Source organism: Equus przewalskii, chromosome 22, assembly GCF_037783145.1.
Source record: "Equus przewalskii isolate Varuska chromosome 22, EquPr2, whole genome shotgun sequence".
NCBI lineage: Eukaryota > Metazoa > Chordata > Mammalia > Perissodactyla > Equidae > Equus > Equus przewalskii.
Genome location: NC_091852.1, coordinates 42,844,667 through 42,863,802, shown reverse-complemented (window position 1 = coordinate 42,863,802; position 19,136 = coordinate 42,844,667).

Sequence of the window (19,136 nt, the reverse complement as noted above, 5' to 3'; positions counted from 1 at the left end):
AAGCTAAGCCGTAGTTATGTTTATTTTCACAAAATACCTTGAATCAAGCGAAATTCTCTCAAAACACTTGTTTGGTATGGGAGTAGTTTGTTCTTGAACTGATGAAAGTATGTTATCTGATATTGGAATAATTAATCTTCAGGCACTTAAATTAAGAAAAACTCAAAGCATGGAAAAAAATTGAATTTGTACTTGCGGAATAGATTCCTGTGCTGTATTTATCTTTACCGAGCTCGGTGTCATTATAACCATATTATCAGAACATACTTATCTTTTATATAAATGGAATTTCTTACCTCATTAATACAATGAAAGTTATACCCAAAAAGGAAAATGCATAAACTGTATGTTTGGTGCCCTTTGAAGCCCAATCCTATTGCCAAAAACCAATCTGCTGGTGTCTACTCAATATGCCTCTGAGTTTAAAAGGTATCCACTACCTAGAAAAATGTTTTTTACCCTGGTTGATTTGGTGGGGCAAGTTAAATCTCCTAATGGCATGATAGCTGAGTAATAATATCTGGGCTACTGCACGGTCACTAAGACATTGTGATCATTGTCTTCCTTAGTGAGTTTCCTAGTACTGTGTATTTGGAAAGTACTTATTTCCACCTGTCACTTGTTGAAGGCTTTTCTGAGAATCATAATTATTTGGACAGCGTAGATACCAAATTCTTGCTTTGTTGTAAAAACACTCTAGGAAACATTGATTCTATATGTTAAAATCACTTTACATTTCTAGAGCACTTTATAATTTATAAAGCACTTGAACCGAACCATTAGTTTTGGTCCAAGTGTAGGGAGGCTAAGTGACACGTTCAAGGGCACATAGCTAACAAATGTCTAACTTAGAGTTTAAATCCATGATTTCTGAGCACCAAGGCTATGACTAACATCATTCTTATAAAACGCCTTGGGGATAATTATTAATTTCAATACTGATTATAAAATATTATTGGTAGAAATACTAAAGAGCAAAACAAAATAAAACAAACAAAAAAACAAACTACTGATACGTGCAACAACAAGGATGGATCAGACGCAATGTTGCGCCAATAAAGTCAGACACAGATGAAAACATACAGTATTATTGCATGTAAGCGAAGTTCAATAAGAGGCAAAATGAGCACTTCCACTTTTGGACAAGATGGAATAAAGTGACTACATTTACTCTCCTGCCTGCAACAACTAAAATCCATATAAAATATATGAAACAACGGTTTTCAAGACATTAAACAGCAAACAACAAAGGACCATGATCTTTGAGAGATGGGGAAGAAAGTAGGTGAAGCCCCCAGCCTCTTCTAGGAGAGTTTCTGGGTTGCTGCACTGGGAGGGCGAACACAGGTGAAGCCCGGCAGTCTCCCTTGTTGAGCAGATGGAGCTGAGAATCTGAGATATGATGGGGGCTATAGTTCTCAGGCCAAGTATGAGGAGGAGAAGAGAGGCGGGCAAAGAAAGAAATCCATGGATCTGCAGAGGGTCCCCTTTGAGTCTTTAGTTTAGTAGTAGTCAGCTCTTGCACATAGGAATGACCCATCCGAAAGGATTAGTGGGAACAATCCTTGGAGCTCACTTAGGACCAGAATGGTTCCTGTTCCCACCACCCAGAATACAGAACCTCATAATTCACAGGGCTTTGGGTAGAGTACTAACTCAGAACTCAGAGTTGAGAAAAACTAGCTCTAGAGTAAGCACCACTATGGTCCCACCTAATAAAGCTTAATGGCAAGATTCCAAATAAACTGTTTACAAGTAACTTCACCATGTTCCAGAACAAAGCTCAAGTGTGCCTACAGGAAAACAAAAATGGCCAGCACCCAACAAGGTAAAATTCAGAATATCTGGCGTCTGATGAAAAACCATCAGACATGCAAAGAAGCAGAAAAATGTAACCCATGGTGAGGAGAAAAGTCAATCACTTGAAACTGATTCAGGAATGACGCAGATGACAGAATTAGTAGACAAAGAAATGAAGAGTTATTATAGCCATATTCCATATGCTCAAGAAGAAAGATTGAACATGTTAAGTAGAGACATGAATGATATATAAAAGATCCCAAATTACATGGAACTAATCTACAGTGACAGAGGTCAGAGTAGTATTTACTCTTGGGGAATATTAATAGGACAGGGGTATAAGGATGCCTTCTGAGATACTGAAAATTTTTTATATCTTGATATGGGTGGTTCTATATGTGTCTGCTTACATGTAAAAATCAATTGAGCTGTACACTTAAGATTTGTGTGCTTGATGTAAATCAAACCTCCCAAAATATCCCACATTATTGATCTGTTTGCAAAGCAAGACAACCTATATGAATAAGCAGATCTTTTATTCCATTGGATGGATCATAATGGATGCAAGCCCTCAAAAGTCTATAATACAATAGGAGACAGAGATTAGCTATTATGGAGGAGCTGGAAATTAACTGCATCATAGAGATTTATTTACCACTGTAGTTATATTGGTCCTAACTGGTCAGTAAGAGCAGGACTCATGTTAGTTGCTCAATAAATGTTGTTGGTTACCATTAACTCTTGCCAATTTTTGTCCCTAAAAGTATAAGATGGAGACACAATGTAAGAAAATCAGTGTGTTTTATTTCATGCATTTAATAGAGAGTCTGGCTTAAGTAATGAAGGCTGATCACGTCTGTTTTCCCAGGAAGTCCACACATGTGGTACAGAATAAATCAGCCACTTCCAAGAGATAGAATGGGTGTGGACAAAGGGACAAGAATGGGGTCTAGGCTAGTCTCAATCTTTAGATGGGAGTCCAAGCTATCAATAAAAGTAGATTTCTTTTGTCTTTGTCTCTCTGCACCACTCCCACCAAATACCAAATGCAGGTCACTGAGTAAATAGTTCTCAGTAGACAATTTGCGTAGAATTCCTAGTTCTATAATTCCCTGGAAAATTTCATAACAAAATTGTTCTGGATTGTTCTACCTCTATAACAAATCAGCTACCGAAGCTGCCTCTCAATTAGAATGTTTCTCTCACCTGGAATTGCAGTAGGTCAAATTATGGATCTGAGAGCAAGAAGCCAGATTTCTTTTCCTATAAAGAAGGGACATGTTGGATGGAGAAAGTTCTTACAGAGATTTCCTGGAGACAGATTGAGTTATTTTTTGAATATTGTCATTAATTAAAATAATAATTGTCACCCATATCCCCTGTGGAAATGTAAACAAGGCTTGGTGACATTCTGAGTTTGATATTACTTTGTCTTTTTTTTTTTTAATGAATTGCCAGCCAGACTTTTCATTGGAGTGTCGTGCAGGAGACTTTCTCTGTGTGCTGGTTTTTTGACATTTGGCAGAAGAGTCACAGTAGTGGACAAAAAGGGAAAAAATGAAATCACTAGATGAGTGCATTTGAACTTTTTCTCACTGTGTATCAGCCATTGCCTAGAAGCATTGATGGTGATTTTTGCTGTAAATGCTTAATTTCTGGGAGTTACCCTTGGGGAAGATTATGACCTAATACCGGGAAGGAAGATGTCTAGGCCTCCATTTTTGTAGGGCTCAATCGTTGAAGTGTCCCTAGTGTTTCCAGAGTCATCTGGACAGTAGAATTGCAATAATGAGGATCAATCTTTCTCTGATTCTGCCCACCCTTGATTGCCCCTCACATTCCGCAGGAATCTTGTTTCTACATTTCTCCAAACTCAGGAAGTTCCTGAGGGTATCTCTAGGTGATCCTGATTATATTTTTTCAACTTTTCAATCATTAATATCAGTTGTGGTGGATTGATTACATTGATGACCTCATTTAACGACTCTCTGTCCTTTACCCTATACCTTGTAGGCTCTTTTCACTCTGCCTCTGGGGTTGGCCATGTGTCTTGCTTTGGCCAATGGGGCTTGCAAAACACTTGGATGTTTTTGATTCTTCTCTTGCTCTTCTGCCTTTGCCATGAGAACATGTTCAGGCTAGTTTCCTGGAGGATTAGAGGCCAGGTGGAAGAAAGCCAAATCATCATAGCTGAGGCCATTCTGGGGGCTCATTCAAGATCCCAGAACTCAGACTGCTCGAGTGAGCCCAGCTAAAATCAGCCAGGTCTGGCCCGGTCAAGAAGAAGTACTTAGTCAACCCACTTGACTCTTGAGCTAAATAAGTGCTAATTGTTTCAAACCACTGTATTTTGTGGCTGTTTTTGCTCCGGCTGGTTGTTTTTTCTCCAGCATTATGTAGCAATCGATAACTAATGTATCTGTCTTTGCCCTTGAATCCCATTGAATCAGGCCCTCACCTGCTTCTCTCATTCCACATCTTGTGGGTCTGGCTCATGGCTCAGGTTACTATTTCCTCTCTGAGTTCCTAGAGTAGCCCCAAGTAGGGAAAGCATCCTTCAGCCTCCCACTCCAAACACTGGTGACTTGTGCTCTCATTGTGTGTTATCCGGAGGGCTTTTTAAAAAACATTATGAGCTATCTCAAACATAAAAGTATAGAAAATCCTGTAACATGAACCAGTTCTGTATTCTTATCACCCAGATTTATCAAATCCTTTCTCTTCCTGTTCTGCAATTTGTGTTGGTTTCCTAGGGCTGCTCTAACAAAGCACCACAACCCAGGGAGCTTAAAACAACAGAAATTTATTGTCTTATAGTTTTGGAGGCTAGAAGTTTGAAATGCAGGTACATGGCAGGGCCATGCTTTTTGGAAGGCTCTAGGGGAGTGGCGTCTGCTCCATGCCTTTCTCTTAGCTTCTCAGGTGGTTGGCAATCCTTGGCACTCCTTGGTTTGCAGCTGTGTAACTCCAATCTCTGTCCCCATCATCACGTGGCATTTTCTCCTCCTGTCTTCACATCGTCTTCTTATAAAGATATCAGTCATATTGGGCTAAGGACCCACCCTACTCCAGTATGACCTCATCTTAACTAATTACATCTACAAACAACCTTGTTTCCAAATAAGTTCACATCTAAGACCCTGGGACTAGGACTTCAACCTATCTTTTCAGGGAACACAGTTCAACCCATAACCCCATTGATTTGCTAGCATTTAAGATTTTTCCATCTTTTTCATAAGTAAGCTTTGTCTAGGCTTGTGCTAGTCTTATCCTGTTTTGGTCTCAAGGTTATTTAGCCTAATAAAAATAATTTGGGAAATTTCCATCTTATATTATTTTCCAGAATACAGATTATTCTGGGATAGGAATAACCTGTACCATAAAAGTTTGGTCATAGTCATTTGCAAAAGTATATGAGTCTATTATTTTTGGGGGTGGAGTGATTTTTGACTCTTGATTCAATCATTTTAATGGCTATTGTTTTCTTCAGCTTTTCAGTTTCTTTCTGAGTCAATTTTTATGTTATATTTTTTCTAGAGAATTTATTGCCATAAAGTCATTCCTAGTATTTATCAAGTGCTTTTAAAAATCTATACTCTGACTTTAGTTATGATCCCTCTTTGGTCCTCATATTATTGATATATGCTACCTGTAGCATCTTTTTTGTTTGTTTTCTGCTGGTTTGTGTGATCACCTTACTATTTGTCTATTTTATTAGCATTTTCATAGAATACTTTCTTTCGTTTTATTCTGTTCCTTTTTTAGCTTGTTGAATTGAACATTTAATTGAATTTTAATCTTTTCTTTTGTAAACAATTAATTTAAGATGATAAATTTAATTCTAACTACTACTTTTGCCTGATTATGCAAATCTTGATATATGGTTCTTTCATTACCACTTAATTTTAAACGTTTGGGAATTGCGGTCTTTGCCTATAAGTGGTTTAGAAGTGCGTTTTTAAATTCCTAAACATAGATTAGTTATTTAAAAAAATAACTTTAAAAGTTGTGTTATGGTCAGGGACTGTAGTAAGATATTAATTCCTTAACATTCATTGAGAATTTCCTTATGAACTAGTACATAGTGAATTTTTATGTGTGCTGGAAATGAATGTATTATCTTTAATTATTGAGTGTAGAGTTCTATGTGTCATTCTTAGAACAAGCTTGTTAATTATATTTTTTAAAATGTTCTACATTATATATCAGTTCTGTATATTATGTCAGTTTCTACAGTAGATACATTAAAATCTCCTATTATGATTGTTTTGTCGTTTTCTTTTTATAATATATAAATACATTATGTAATACATAACATAATTACATAAATACATTATATATATACTATGTATGTATATACATATATACAATGATTTATATATATTATGTATACATATACATGTATATAAATATATTATGTATAATACATAATACATTTATTTGTATTAAATATATATTTATGTTACCTATGGCATACATTCTTTGGCATTTATTATACTATATATTTAGGGATATATTGTTAGGTACATTATTTCACAATTTTATATCTTTTTGAAAAAGATTTTTTTATTATGTAAAGTCTTGCTTGATATATATTAATGATTTCTCTCTTTAAATTCTATTTTGTCTAATATAATTTCTTGTTATCTGTCCTTAAAAATAAAATCCAAGAATATCTGTTATTAACTGGTGAGTTTATTTTCACTTATTTTTGATATTACGATGTATTGAGTTGTTTCTATTGTTTTCTTATAATCTTTTAAATCAATCTTTTTAATTGATTATTTTATTGTACTTTTCTGCCTTGTTTGGATTAAAATGTTTTTTCCATTTCTTTTTGGGGTTTTTTTTTTTTGGTTTGAATCTACGGATTTTATTATATATTTATTAAATTACACATGTACATTATATGTACTTAATGTACAATACATTATATTACATATGTACATTAAATATATGTACATTATACATATTCAATACATAGTACATTTATCTGTATTATATATATATATATTTGTCTTATGTATGACATATATTCCTAGGGCATATTTTTGTGAAATGTTCAACACACATGCTTGACTATATATTTTTCCAACAGTATGCAAAGTTATTCAATGTCCTTCCTCTTCATAATACAAGAGCTTCAGCATAATTTACATACTGATTGAATAATCCCCACTTACTCTTTGTTGTTCTCTAGAGTTTTAGTATCACTTTATTTTAACACAAAAATGTATCATTTTTAATAAAGTTAACTAATTTTAACAACATATTATACTAATTTTGTGTACTCCATATTTTGTTCATCTCCCTTTTCCCCTCTGGACTCTCTTTTTTTTTTTCTCAAGTACTTCCTTTAGTAGTTTTTAAGCAAGGGACTCTGTAGAAACTCCCTTAATTTTTGTGTATATAAAAATATCTAATTTTTTGAATAAGAGTTTTAACTGCAAGTAGAATTCTTGGTAAACAGTTATTTTCTCTTGGCACATTGAAAATGTTACTCCATTGTCTTTTACTGTCTATTGTTACTGATTAGAAGTCTACTTCAGTCCAGTTGTCATTAGTTTGGAGGTTGTTTTTTTTCCCAATAGTATTTAAGATTTTCTTAACTTATCCTTAATGTTATCACTAGATATGTTAGTGAAGATTTATCTGGTCAGATCACAGACTTTTAATCTGTCAATATTATTTCTCTGCCATTCCTTTTGTTCTTTTCTTCTTGAGCTCTCATTCAATATATGTAGATTCATGTTGGATTCTTTTAATTTACCCCACATCTTATCTTCTCATTCATATTTTTAATGTCTGTATTTTACTATTCAGCATTTGAGTTGATTTCCTTTGTGTACTGTCTTCTAATTCACTTATCCTCTCTCTAATTACCTCTGGCATTTATTTCATCAGAATTTTTAAATTCCAGTAACTCTATCATTTAGCATTTCTGATTGGTTCTTTTTTTAAATATACATTTGTTTTATTTTTCCCTTTTTTCCATTTTTCTTTCATTATGTCTTGTTCTTAATGAATTTATTCTTTCTTTTATGTCTTTACAAACATAAAATCTTATTTTAAAATTATTTTGTAGTTGCTCCATTACTTTCCTTTGGTAGGGAAGGGGAGGGAGTTAATAGCCTATTGCTGATTTTCTAGGCACTCTCTCAGCATTAACTTTCTCATGTGTTTTGGACCTTTATTTGCAGGTTTTCTTTGAGTTCGTGTTTTCTCTTTCTCTCTGTACTAACCTTGCCCTGAATAGAGATTTTTGTTTTCCCCCATTGGGTAGCTTGGGGTCTCCAGCTCACCATTAGGTCTTATACTAATGGGTTAGAGCTTGTGTTCTATTGGATATTGAGCACATTACATATACAGTCTATTTTGTGGGTCCTCAATACCCACTCACATATTCAGTGATTTGCTAAAAGTTCTCATGGGACTCAGCATATAGTTGTACTTAGGGCTAAGGTTTATTATAGCCAAAGGATATATGACAGGATCAGTGAGGGACAAAGACACAGGAGGAGTCTAGAGAAATATGTGCACAGACTTCCTTATACCCTCTCTCTTCCATGAAGAGAAACACCTAACATGTTCTTTTCTTCAGAGTAAAGAAAATGCAGAAAGATGTGTGTAATATTTCTGTCCAGGGAAGCCCAGTTTAGACTCAGTGCCTGTAGTCATCTCCTAAGGTCGCCATAACAAGTGACACAACTTGATGCCTTAAGACAACAGAAGTGTATTCTCTGACAGTTCTGTAGACCAGAAACCTGAAATTAAGGTGCTGGCAGCGTTGCTCTCTTATGGAGGCTCTGCGGAAGAAGCCATGCCATACTTCTCTCCTAGCTTCTGGATGCTGCCAGGAAACCTTAGTGTTCCTTGGCTTGTAGACACGTCACTCTAATCTCTGCCTCCGTCTTCATGTGGTTGTCTTCTTTCTGTCTCTTTGTCAAATATTTCCCTGTCTTTCTTTTATAATAACATTTGCCATTGGGTTTAGGGCCCACCTTAAATCTAGGATGATCTCATCTCAAGATACTTAACTTAATTCCATCTGTAAAGACCCTTTTTTTCCCCCAAATAAATCACATTTACAGGTTCCAGGGATTGGGACTTGGATGTGAATTTTTTGGAGTCGCTATTTAACCCACTATACTGCCCAAGGTTTTTATTCCAGGCTGATCTCATAGGCACCCTCTGCCTAGCATGTACCCAAATTCCCCACTCCCAGAAGAAAAGCAGATGTTCACTATAAATTGCACTGTTTCTATGAACGGTGTAGACACAGTGAGACTCCCTTATCAGTAAAGGAACTGTTGGAGCACCAAGTTCCCAGAGCCAGCTCAGGGCCAACCTTGCAAGCAGGCCTTTCAAAAGATAACAACTTCAGGCCTGCTGTATTAGCTCGTTTCTATGCAGTCTACCCCCTTCACTCTTATCTAAGGCATCTTTACACAAAATTATTATCACTAGGACCCCACGATGCAGGGACCAACCTTTAGTACTGACTGCAGTCATGCCCTCCAGAAGTCCTAGATTTATCCGGTTAAAACAAATCCTATTAACCAAAAAGATCAGTCTTAGAAAGGTTGGTAGCTTCCTCAAGTGGCAATGTGGCTCCCTCAACCTGTAGCTTTTGGCAGGATCCACAAGCTACAAATGCAATTGCTGATACAAGTCTCTGTATCAGCAGTATAGAGCCAATCAGCTCAATTTCACATGGCTGCGTCAGAGAACAAATCCTTTTCCACGGGCATCTGTATGTAACTCAGACAGGCCAGGCAGCTTCCAAGAGGATTTGACAGTTGACAGCCCCACTGAGGGACCTTCTAAACCTGCAGCAGTCCCAAAGTCTGAGTCCTGCTCACTGAGTGGAGAGACCTCATCTGATTTCAGTTCAGCACAGCTAGCAGGAAGGCTAACGCATCCCATCGCTGACAGTATGAGATTTCAGTTTAGAGTCAGGTCCAGGCAATTAGGATCCTGGATTCAAGATTCCCAAAATGCCAGCAAGAAATTTTCTCTTGCGGTAGCAAACCCAAGACATTGCAGGGCCAGACAGCTGTGTTCACACTCCAAGTAACAAGACTTTCCTAAGTTCTTTTGGCCTTGTCTCCAAGCCCAAATTGACCCACTCTAAAATATGCACATTAGGCGGGAAAAATCATCAGCCTTTAAGGGTCAGGCGTTTGATTTCAACAAGAGCTCATTAGCAATCTAAAAACTGCTTTTTAAAACTAAAGAAAAAAAGGTATATTTCCCTCTGGAGAATGCCTCTATTTTACTCAGAGTTTAAATTTCAATTCGCCCACCCAAGGCAAAAAGCCAGGGAGTTGCGTCCCTCTCACATGTTTTTCCTTGCAGCTTTCCCTGATTGTGATGATCTCTCTTTAGCATTTATGAAATTATAAACATACGATAATTTTAAAATAAATTTTAATCATGTGTAGATGAAATAGCCACAAAACACAAAGCCGCTTAAAATTTTTTTCTTTCTGTTGCAAGTTCTGCTCCAAGCCCTAGCAGTAAATTTAGTATTTACAGGATTAAAATGATTGTTACCGAGAGATCGGTAGGCTGCAGAGAAGGCTTGAGTGGTCCTCTCCCCGCGCCCCCCTCACCCCCCGCCCCCTTTCTTTTCTGCCTGAAGGAGAGAGCGACTAACGAGCTGATATTTATTGTCTTTGGCCCATTCAAAGCCCACCTTTGGGAATATTCGAACTCTTTCTCCTCCAACCAGGTGGAGAGCACAGACAGCAAAGGCATGCCCTGAGCTTCCCTTTCCTCTTTGGTTTAGCTCCCACGGCCAAAAGAAGCCATGGGATCCAAGGAGCCAAGTTTCCTGGGCTTGAATCTATTTTCAAATTCCATAGATAACGTTGAGCTCTCACAACAGAGAGCAGTTCAGTTGTTCTTTTGTACCCTGGGTAACTGCATAGTCACTCAGGCACCAGGATTTCATCATTCCCTGCCTTCCTTTTTTCCAAAATAATACTGTAGCCACATTTCAGCAAGGCAGAGTTGTGCTGGTGAGTCCCATGGCCAGCACTGCTGTGGGGATGCTCAAGGCCACAAGCATTTGGAGATGCTTTAGAAGCGCTCATGAAACTCAGCACACAGTTGGATTTATGACTAAGGTCTATTGCAGTGAAAGGGTATATGACAGGATCATCAAGGGAAAAAGACACAAGTGGATTCTGGAGAAATCTATGCACGGGCTTCCTTCTACTCTCTCCTTCCCATGAGGAGACATACCAAATGTGTTTTTTTCAGCAGCAAAAAATGTATAAGGATGTGTATAACCTTTCTGCTCAGGAGAGCCTATTAGAGAACCAGAGTTCAAGACTCTTTTGGGGGCTGATTACATAGGCAGCTTCTGCTTAGTGGGGACCAAAGTTCCAGACTCCTAGAAGGAAAGCAGATGTTAACCATAAATCACGCTGTTTGGACAGTCTAGGTAGAGTAAGCCTCCCTTATCAGTTAGGGAATGGTTTGAATGCCAAATTTGCACGGGCCAGCCTTGCGAGTAGGCCCTTCTAAAGCTGACGGCTTCACACCTGCTATGTTAACTCTCGTCTTCACACAGTCACTGAATCAGGACGTGGGTGGGCCCAGATCACGACTGAGAGGCTGTATTTGCCTCAACTTCCCCTACCCTTCTTGGTTATACAGCTGTGCTCTACGGAGCATAGCTCAGGACAGCACAATAGGCTCAGCTAAACATTTTCAGCCTCTTTTCATGACAAGGCAGTCCCACTACAGCTGTTGATTTCAAGCAGAGAGACCAGCTTAGGTCCCTGGTGGTGTGCAGAGTGGAGAGGGTTTTATTCCAACTCTTATCAGCCTCCAACAGACTTCAGACCTAGAGCCCAGAGGGTCTGCAGCGTCAGCCTCACTTACAGCTTTCTGTTCTAGTTTACTTTTTCCTCCTCAAAGATATGGCTATGTATTTTAGACGTTCTTTTAAAAAAAAATGTCATCTTTCATTGCTTTGTTTGGAGCTAAGCATGGTGGGAAGGGAGAAGCTTAGACTGTGAACTTATAATGTCATCTTAGCCAGAAGGTGCTCTCTTACATTTTTATACATCATTGCAGCTTTTTCTACTAAGATTCGGGCCTGAGCCCATGGGGGCTGAGCTGGCCTGGAGGGCAATGTTAGTGACAGATATTGTGCTTTGCTCAAAGTTGCCTTTCACCTATGTTTCTGGCCTGTTGTCCTGTGTCAGTTGACCCTCTCTTCCGGTAGGATGAATCATTCCCCATGAGGCTTGTTAGTGGGCCCGTCCGCTGTAGCCGTTTCTGAGGGGGAACCTAGCTTAGGTGCTCAAGCCGAGATTTCCCCACTACTCATGGATTTTGGTCGAACATATGACTCAAAATGAAACAGCAAAATCAGAGTTTGGGCAGTCTACCATTTCCCAAAGTCATTCTATCCACTGTAGGGAATGACAAATAGCTAACCTACAAGTAAGTCAACTACTAATTCATTTTTCCTATACTAACCTAAATGGTCCTCGTTTAAATTATTAACAACATATATTTTGATTACTCAGCATCTGTTTTTCCAATTTCTTTTTGAGAAGTTCTCTCTTTTCTATCACGTGAGCTGCACTGGCAACACAACAAACCTAGGAGTGTGCACTTTTAGTACAGAAGTTAAAGGAGGTTTTATTGACTCTTCCTTTTTTTTTTTTTTTTTGCTAGATCCTGCCTGTTACCAGTCAGGCCCACCAAAGGGTTGGTAAAGGGATGTCAGCTCAGTCAATGAGTTGTTCTTTCCTAGGATGCTTGACTCTTGGGTGGGTGGAGGCGAGGACTGAAGAAAATGATTGCTTATTCCCACAGCAGTGCTGAGTCAACAGCTAAGCAGTTCTCGCCACGGTGAGCTTCTATACTTGTCTACATTAGTCTTAAGGTCTGGCGTTGACAACTGAGCAGGCCATTTCAGGTAAGATGTGACTGGTGTATGCTTAGTGATTTCTGCCGTCGGTGCTTCCATGATCCATACACTACATTTCCTTAACGTAAGATAATATTTACCCTTTCCCTCTAGCTGTTTAAACTGACTATATTGCTTCATATTATTGCTATGAATCCAAATCGCTCTTTTTCTTGTTGTTAAGAAAGACGGCTAAGCATGGTGTATGGGAGCAGCTGATTTTTGAAACCCCAATTCAGGTTTAGAGTATTTGAAAATTATTAATGTAATATATATTTTTACTTTTAGACACTTGCTTTTGTGGGAATTTAGGTGGCAGTGGAACTTAGGACTACTTAGAAAAAAAAAGAAAGAAAAAAACATTTCATCCTGACAAGATGGGTTTGAACTTTGATTCCGTCACCTGTCATCTTGGCCAACTCTGTGTCATCTGAAATTTTGCCAAAGTTTGCCGATCGTAGGCATCAAATTGAGCTGAAGTTGCTAGCATGCTGCGCGTGACACCCTGGAGGGGTTTTACAATCTGGTTCTCCTCAAGTGTTTTCTTTTAAAATGCTGAAACATCATTGGTGATCTCTGGTCTTATAGTCTGCTTGTTTTTTGTTTTTGTTTGTTCAGTATTTTAAAGGTTTAATTTTTTTAAAAAAATGAGGTTTTTTTCCCCAGTTTTCTTCTTTGTGCTTTCATCATAGCTATACTAGCCTGCATGAGCACACCTCTGACTTTTTGGATGCACAATAGGATAAAGTTCAAAGTAGGGTAAAGTTCAAAACTATGAATATACATTCTCAATGCCATTGCTCTGTGGCTAGGATTACAAAATACTATTTGTTCTTTCCTCTAAAAGTGAGTATATTCTGTTTCCACTCCAGACTTTTGCTAAGAGTGTGCTCCAAGAGTTAGGTTTTCCAAGGACACAAGATGATAATAGAAATTATTCCTTCTTCCCTTCTTCAAGAGGTCTGATGTGCTTTTCTACTCTGTAACCCTTACTTAGCTAAACTGTAGATGAATATGTTTTATATTTTCCCAAATCAAGTGAAATATCATATGGATATGAGGAGTTTCCTATGGATAGCTCCCCTCTGGGATGGAGTCCTCAGGATTATGGATGCTGTGAAGGGAAGAGTGGGGTGACTAGGCTGACAGAGCCCTGGGCACCAGGGCATCGAGTCTCCACCCAGATCCCAGGGAACTGTGCATGGCACTGAAACAGGTGCATCTGGACCTCAGAGAACAACTTGGCCGACATGAAGATTAGCTATGACTAGAGATTAGATGTTACCTTTTCCTGTTTTCTGGACGCCACAACCATCCTGGATTTCTTTCCCTCCCAGGAGACTGAGAATACTGACCAAGAATTTGCCTTTAGTCTGGTGGGATGTGTGCCCGGGGTCTGAATCAAGTTGCTGTAAAGGAAATAAAGTGATGTTTACTATATACCTGAGTTCATGGACTGTGATATATACCTAGTGAACTCGGCATAAACATTTTTTGAAGTGTTGACTTACTAAAAAGAGGAGAACCTACAAGCAAACTTTATGTTTGTGCCCTGCTCCGTACCAGGCCACATAGACTGCATTTCATTTACTGCACTTGCAGAGGCCTCAGTAGAGAGGCATTACCCCCGTATTACAGCTGAGAACCAAGCTGTAGTCAGTGTTCTCCAGAGAAACAGAATCTATCTATCATCTCTCTCTCTCTATTGAAGAATTGGCTCACACGCTTATGGAGGTTGAAAAGTCCCAAGAGCTACAGTCTGCAAGCCATCCTGGAGACCTGGGAGAGCTGATGGTATAGTTTCAGTCCAAGTCTGAAGGCCTGAGACCGGGAGAGCCCATGGTGTAAGTTGGGTCTGGAAGAGGAAAAATCCAATGTCACAGCTCACCCGCCAGGCAGGAGGAGCTCCTTCCTACACAGCCTTTTAGTTCTTTTCAGGCCTTCGACTGATTGAGTGATGCCCACTCACATTAGGGAGAGCAATCTGCTTTACTCAATCAACTAGCTGGTTCAAATGTTAATCTCATCAGAAACACCCTCACAGACACACCCAGAATAATGTTGGAGCAAATGTCTGGGCACCTGCTGGCCGGGTCCAGTTGACACATACACGAGGTAAGAATTAATGAAGTATCTAGCACAAACCTGCATGTCAGTAAATGGTAGAGTAAGACTAAAACCCCAAGCCTGGAGCATTCCAAAGCTTCCTTGCAAAATTGGTGTATTGCCTGCCAGCTACTCGGGAATTCCTTAGGCCACTTTAAAGTCAATAAGCAATTCACAAGTGCTGTTCTCTGATCTTCTCTCCTGCCTGGGCCTCTCCAAATAGAGAGAGACGCTGGACTCCCTCATGCAGTTGGGAAACCTGGATTAGCTTCTTCAGGATGTTGCGTTTTTGCCTTCTGCTGTGATGATCACCTGGGTAGGTAACCTACCCACCCCGCCCCCCCCCCCCCGGTCATGCACTGTATCTAACCCTCAGCCCCTCCCTTTCACTCCATGGTGACGCGCAGCAGGTACTTGGAGCCAACTTTATTTCCAGACCCAGTGTGCGGGGTCTCCAAGGCTGGGCTGCGACACCAGATCAGACCGCTTCAGCTCAAGTGCAGCCCACGTAGGAAAAGGAAAATGAAACTTCGTTGTGTTCTACAGCAAATAACGTCAATAAAAAGTCTCTTTTGCAAGGAGGAAAAGGGGAGAGCACAGAGGAAGTATGGCAGCCGTTTTTTCCTTTTATTTCAAAGTGAATGAAGTGCCACTTCCGTGACAGGCGCTTAAATTATGCAGCTGACGTCCTTTTCTTGAAGAGTGTGAGTTTCAAGTTCAGGTGACAGGACTAGTGGTAGAACATCCCTCTCGCCCCACCCCTACCCCACCACACACACCTGTTCAAAGCCCAGATGTGTGAAGTGCTGATGCATTAATAATACGAGCCCTCAGTGTGACCGGGGGAAGGCATGGCACACAGTTTTGAGTGTCCTGTTTGAAGACAGAAGAAAAGGAAACGAGGGCTTTTTGACAAGGCAGAGTGTATATAATTAAGTGAGAAAACCTCCTTCTGAGAGTTGGTTTTGAACGTTTTAGATTGGGTGGGCAAAGTTGCCTCATTTGGGGGACCAATTTCTTCTTCTCTTTGCCCAGGGTCTAGGGCTTCCCCCACACTCGCCCTTTCAGACTCAAGGAATTAACCTTTCCTGCCACACAAAGTGATTCACTTGAATCCCTCTCCCCATAGTGACAGAGATTTTTAAAAAATCACACTAGATGCTGGTGTCGTTGCTGCTGCTGTTGCTGGCAGCCCTAACCCTTCACACACACAGAAGTTTCTATGCTTGCGTGTGAGCCCCTGGCCTCCCGGCGCTACTCTGGAAAGAAGAGAAATTTGTAGCCTCCTGATCTGCAGACTGGAAAATCAAATAAGGGCATGGACAAAAGGAATCAGGAATCAGAGAGGAATCCTGTCATGACACAGCTTGCCATGGTATGTGTTTAAATATGTGACAGTAATTCACTTTCTGGAAGCACAACTACAAGCAGAGATGGCCTGATATGGTCCTTTCTCTTCCACTAAAATTATAAAGAGAATCCTTTGATTTATTCTTTGTAAGGCTTTGACAATTATTTCAGCATTACATGTTTAATAAGAAAAGTTAGAATGTTCCGGTGAGAGGGAACAAAATCATAAAGATCGCTCCTTAGCCCCTCAGGCAGAGGTAACCTGGATGCATATTTTGTAGTATGAATTTTAAGGTTTTTCCCATATATAAATATGCACAAACACACATCACAAAAATTGAATCATTGTATTCATACCATTTTAAAAATTACTGTTTTGGTCATTATTGAAACATTTCTATCTCAGTATGCTTCAAATGTCAGGTTTTCAAACAATGGCCCAGTGTCACACAATTGCACAAATGTGCCATTTATTATTTAAACAGTACCAAATTATTGGGCATTTAGATTTTTAAATTTTTTTCTTTAATGTAAACAGTCTTGTAATAAACACCTTTTTAAAATATTTACCTTGGCAATTGTTCAAGAGTTTTATCTGGAGAAATTCCTAGAATTCATTATGCTTAAAGCATGCTTGCTAATTCTTGAAATAACAAAGTATGTCTCCATTATCTATTGCTGCATAACAAACTACCCCAGAATATTGTGGCTTTAAGCAACAATCATGTGTTTTGCTCACAAATCTGCCATCTGAGGAGAGCTCATGCGGCCTCTTCTCAGGTGTGTCCCTGCTCTATATGGTGTCAATTGAGTAGGTTCCCTTGGAGAAAGGAAGATTTACTTTCAAGATGGCTCATTCACCTAGCTCGCCAGTTGGTGTCGCTAGTCAGCGGGGAAGTTCAGCTGGTGCTATGGTTCAGGTTCCTTAGTTCCTCTTCACATGAGCTTCTCCTTGGACTGTTTGGGCTTCTTCATAGCGGGGTAGCTGGATTCCCAGGAGTGAGTATCCTGAGAGAAAAAGGCGAAATGCATGGCATTTTTATGACCATAAAAATCATGACTATGAAAGTCACCAAGTGTCTCTTTCATTATGTTCTGTTGGATGAGGCAGTCACAAAGGGCTGCCCACGTTCAAAAAGAGAGGGCATAGACTTGACCTCTTGATGGGGCAAGTGGCAAGGTTTTAGAAGAGCATATGGGATGGGAGATATTGCTGCTAACCTTGGAAGATACAATCTGCCATAAAGTATAGTAAAAATGGGATGATTAAAGATTTATAATTTTGAATCCATCTAGACCACATACTTCTGTATATTTTATTATTGATAGCAGGTCCTTTAGTTTTTATTGTTCATAAAAGAAAGGTAAAGATTTGTGGGCTCACTCAGCGGTCAGTAAAAAGGTTGGAGTCTTCAGCTAGAATATGGTCAAGCTTCTCCCTGAGGGTCTTGTGAGGCAAGGAGAATAAGTGGGGCAAGACAAGTCAAAAGGCATTTGGAATGAAGGAAGGCAAATGCCAAGGAGACCCATTACAAACTCCATTTCCAAAGACTCAGGTGTACTATCAACCTCAGATTCTAGAATAAACAGTGCAGGTTTTATTAGTTGGTCAATGCGTGATGTGTGGATGTATCAGAAGTCAGGTGGACAAGGACATTAAAATTAAAGGGGGACCTTGAAGGTTCCAGGCTTCAACATCATGAAGCCATGTTACTTGCTCATGTCATCCAAGACACAAATAGCCTCACGTGTAAGTCCGCATAAGTCTCAGGATAAGGATGCTGAAATAAGCTTGGAAATCATTTAGATTCAGATGTTCTTCAAAAACTCTGGGAAAAGAGGTTGTGTCAGAGACATCTGGGAAGAGTATGAATGGCGACTTCCTCCACGGACTTGGCCTTTCAGGAAACCATAATCACATTTTAATTTTTTCTGAATGACAAAACGTAACTACTGATATTCTGTCTTCTTGCAAGAATTCCTCTTTGCAAGCCATTTTCATCAAAACCACATGACTGGTAGTTGACCCCTGCAAATGACTCTGCCATTAAGACAGTACCTTTGGTATATTTCTCCCTATTGAAACTGCTCTGGGAAACAATGTGGAGAACCCGAAGGAATCAATAAGTGATTGAACCCAACTTTACACACACTCAAAGTGCTTGTAAGAGTGCAGACCATCTCTTGCTAGTTTGAATTATTTCCAACAATGAAGGAAATATTTGTCGGTGACAAGGGACGATTGTTATGTGCCCTAAAAAGTGAACAGAAATGAGTTTTTTTCCAAGGGCACACGTACATTTTTTTAAAAAAGAACAAACAAATGAACAAAAGTTCATGTACTTCTTTCTCTCTCTTGTGTCCACACATACTTTCATTTCATGGCAGGGAAATTTGGGGATTTTGGTCAACATCGACAGTTTAAATTTGATTTTAATTAACTCCCTGCATGCAAATATGTAATGACATTTGCAAAAATCAAAGACCGCTTTGGAAATTTGATGTGAAGAGATTAGTAAGCCCAAGAATTTAAACTTGAAATGCTGCATGACTGCCATGTGGAGTAGCAATGATCATTATTATTTGCTTGGCAATGTTCAAATTATGTTTAGAGTTTGTCTAAGTGTTTCTCAACCAGGGACAACTATGCTGCCTGTCCCCTCCCCACCAAGACGTTGTTGGTTGACACAACTGTGTATGAATGTGTGTGTGTGTGTCCATGCACACACTATTGGCCAGAGATGTTCCTAAATATCCTACAATGCACGGGGCAGCCCTCCAAAACAAAAATTATCCAAGCCAAAATGTCAAAAGTGCTGAAGTTAAGAAACACTGGTTTTAGTTCAGATGCAAGAACTTTACTAGTGTAACTGATATGAAAGATGTTGTCTCACTTATTGCTGCCAAGGCACCAAAATCAGGCTCACATATATCTGATTGGGTGAAT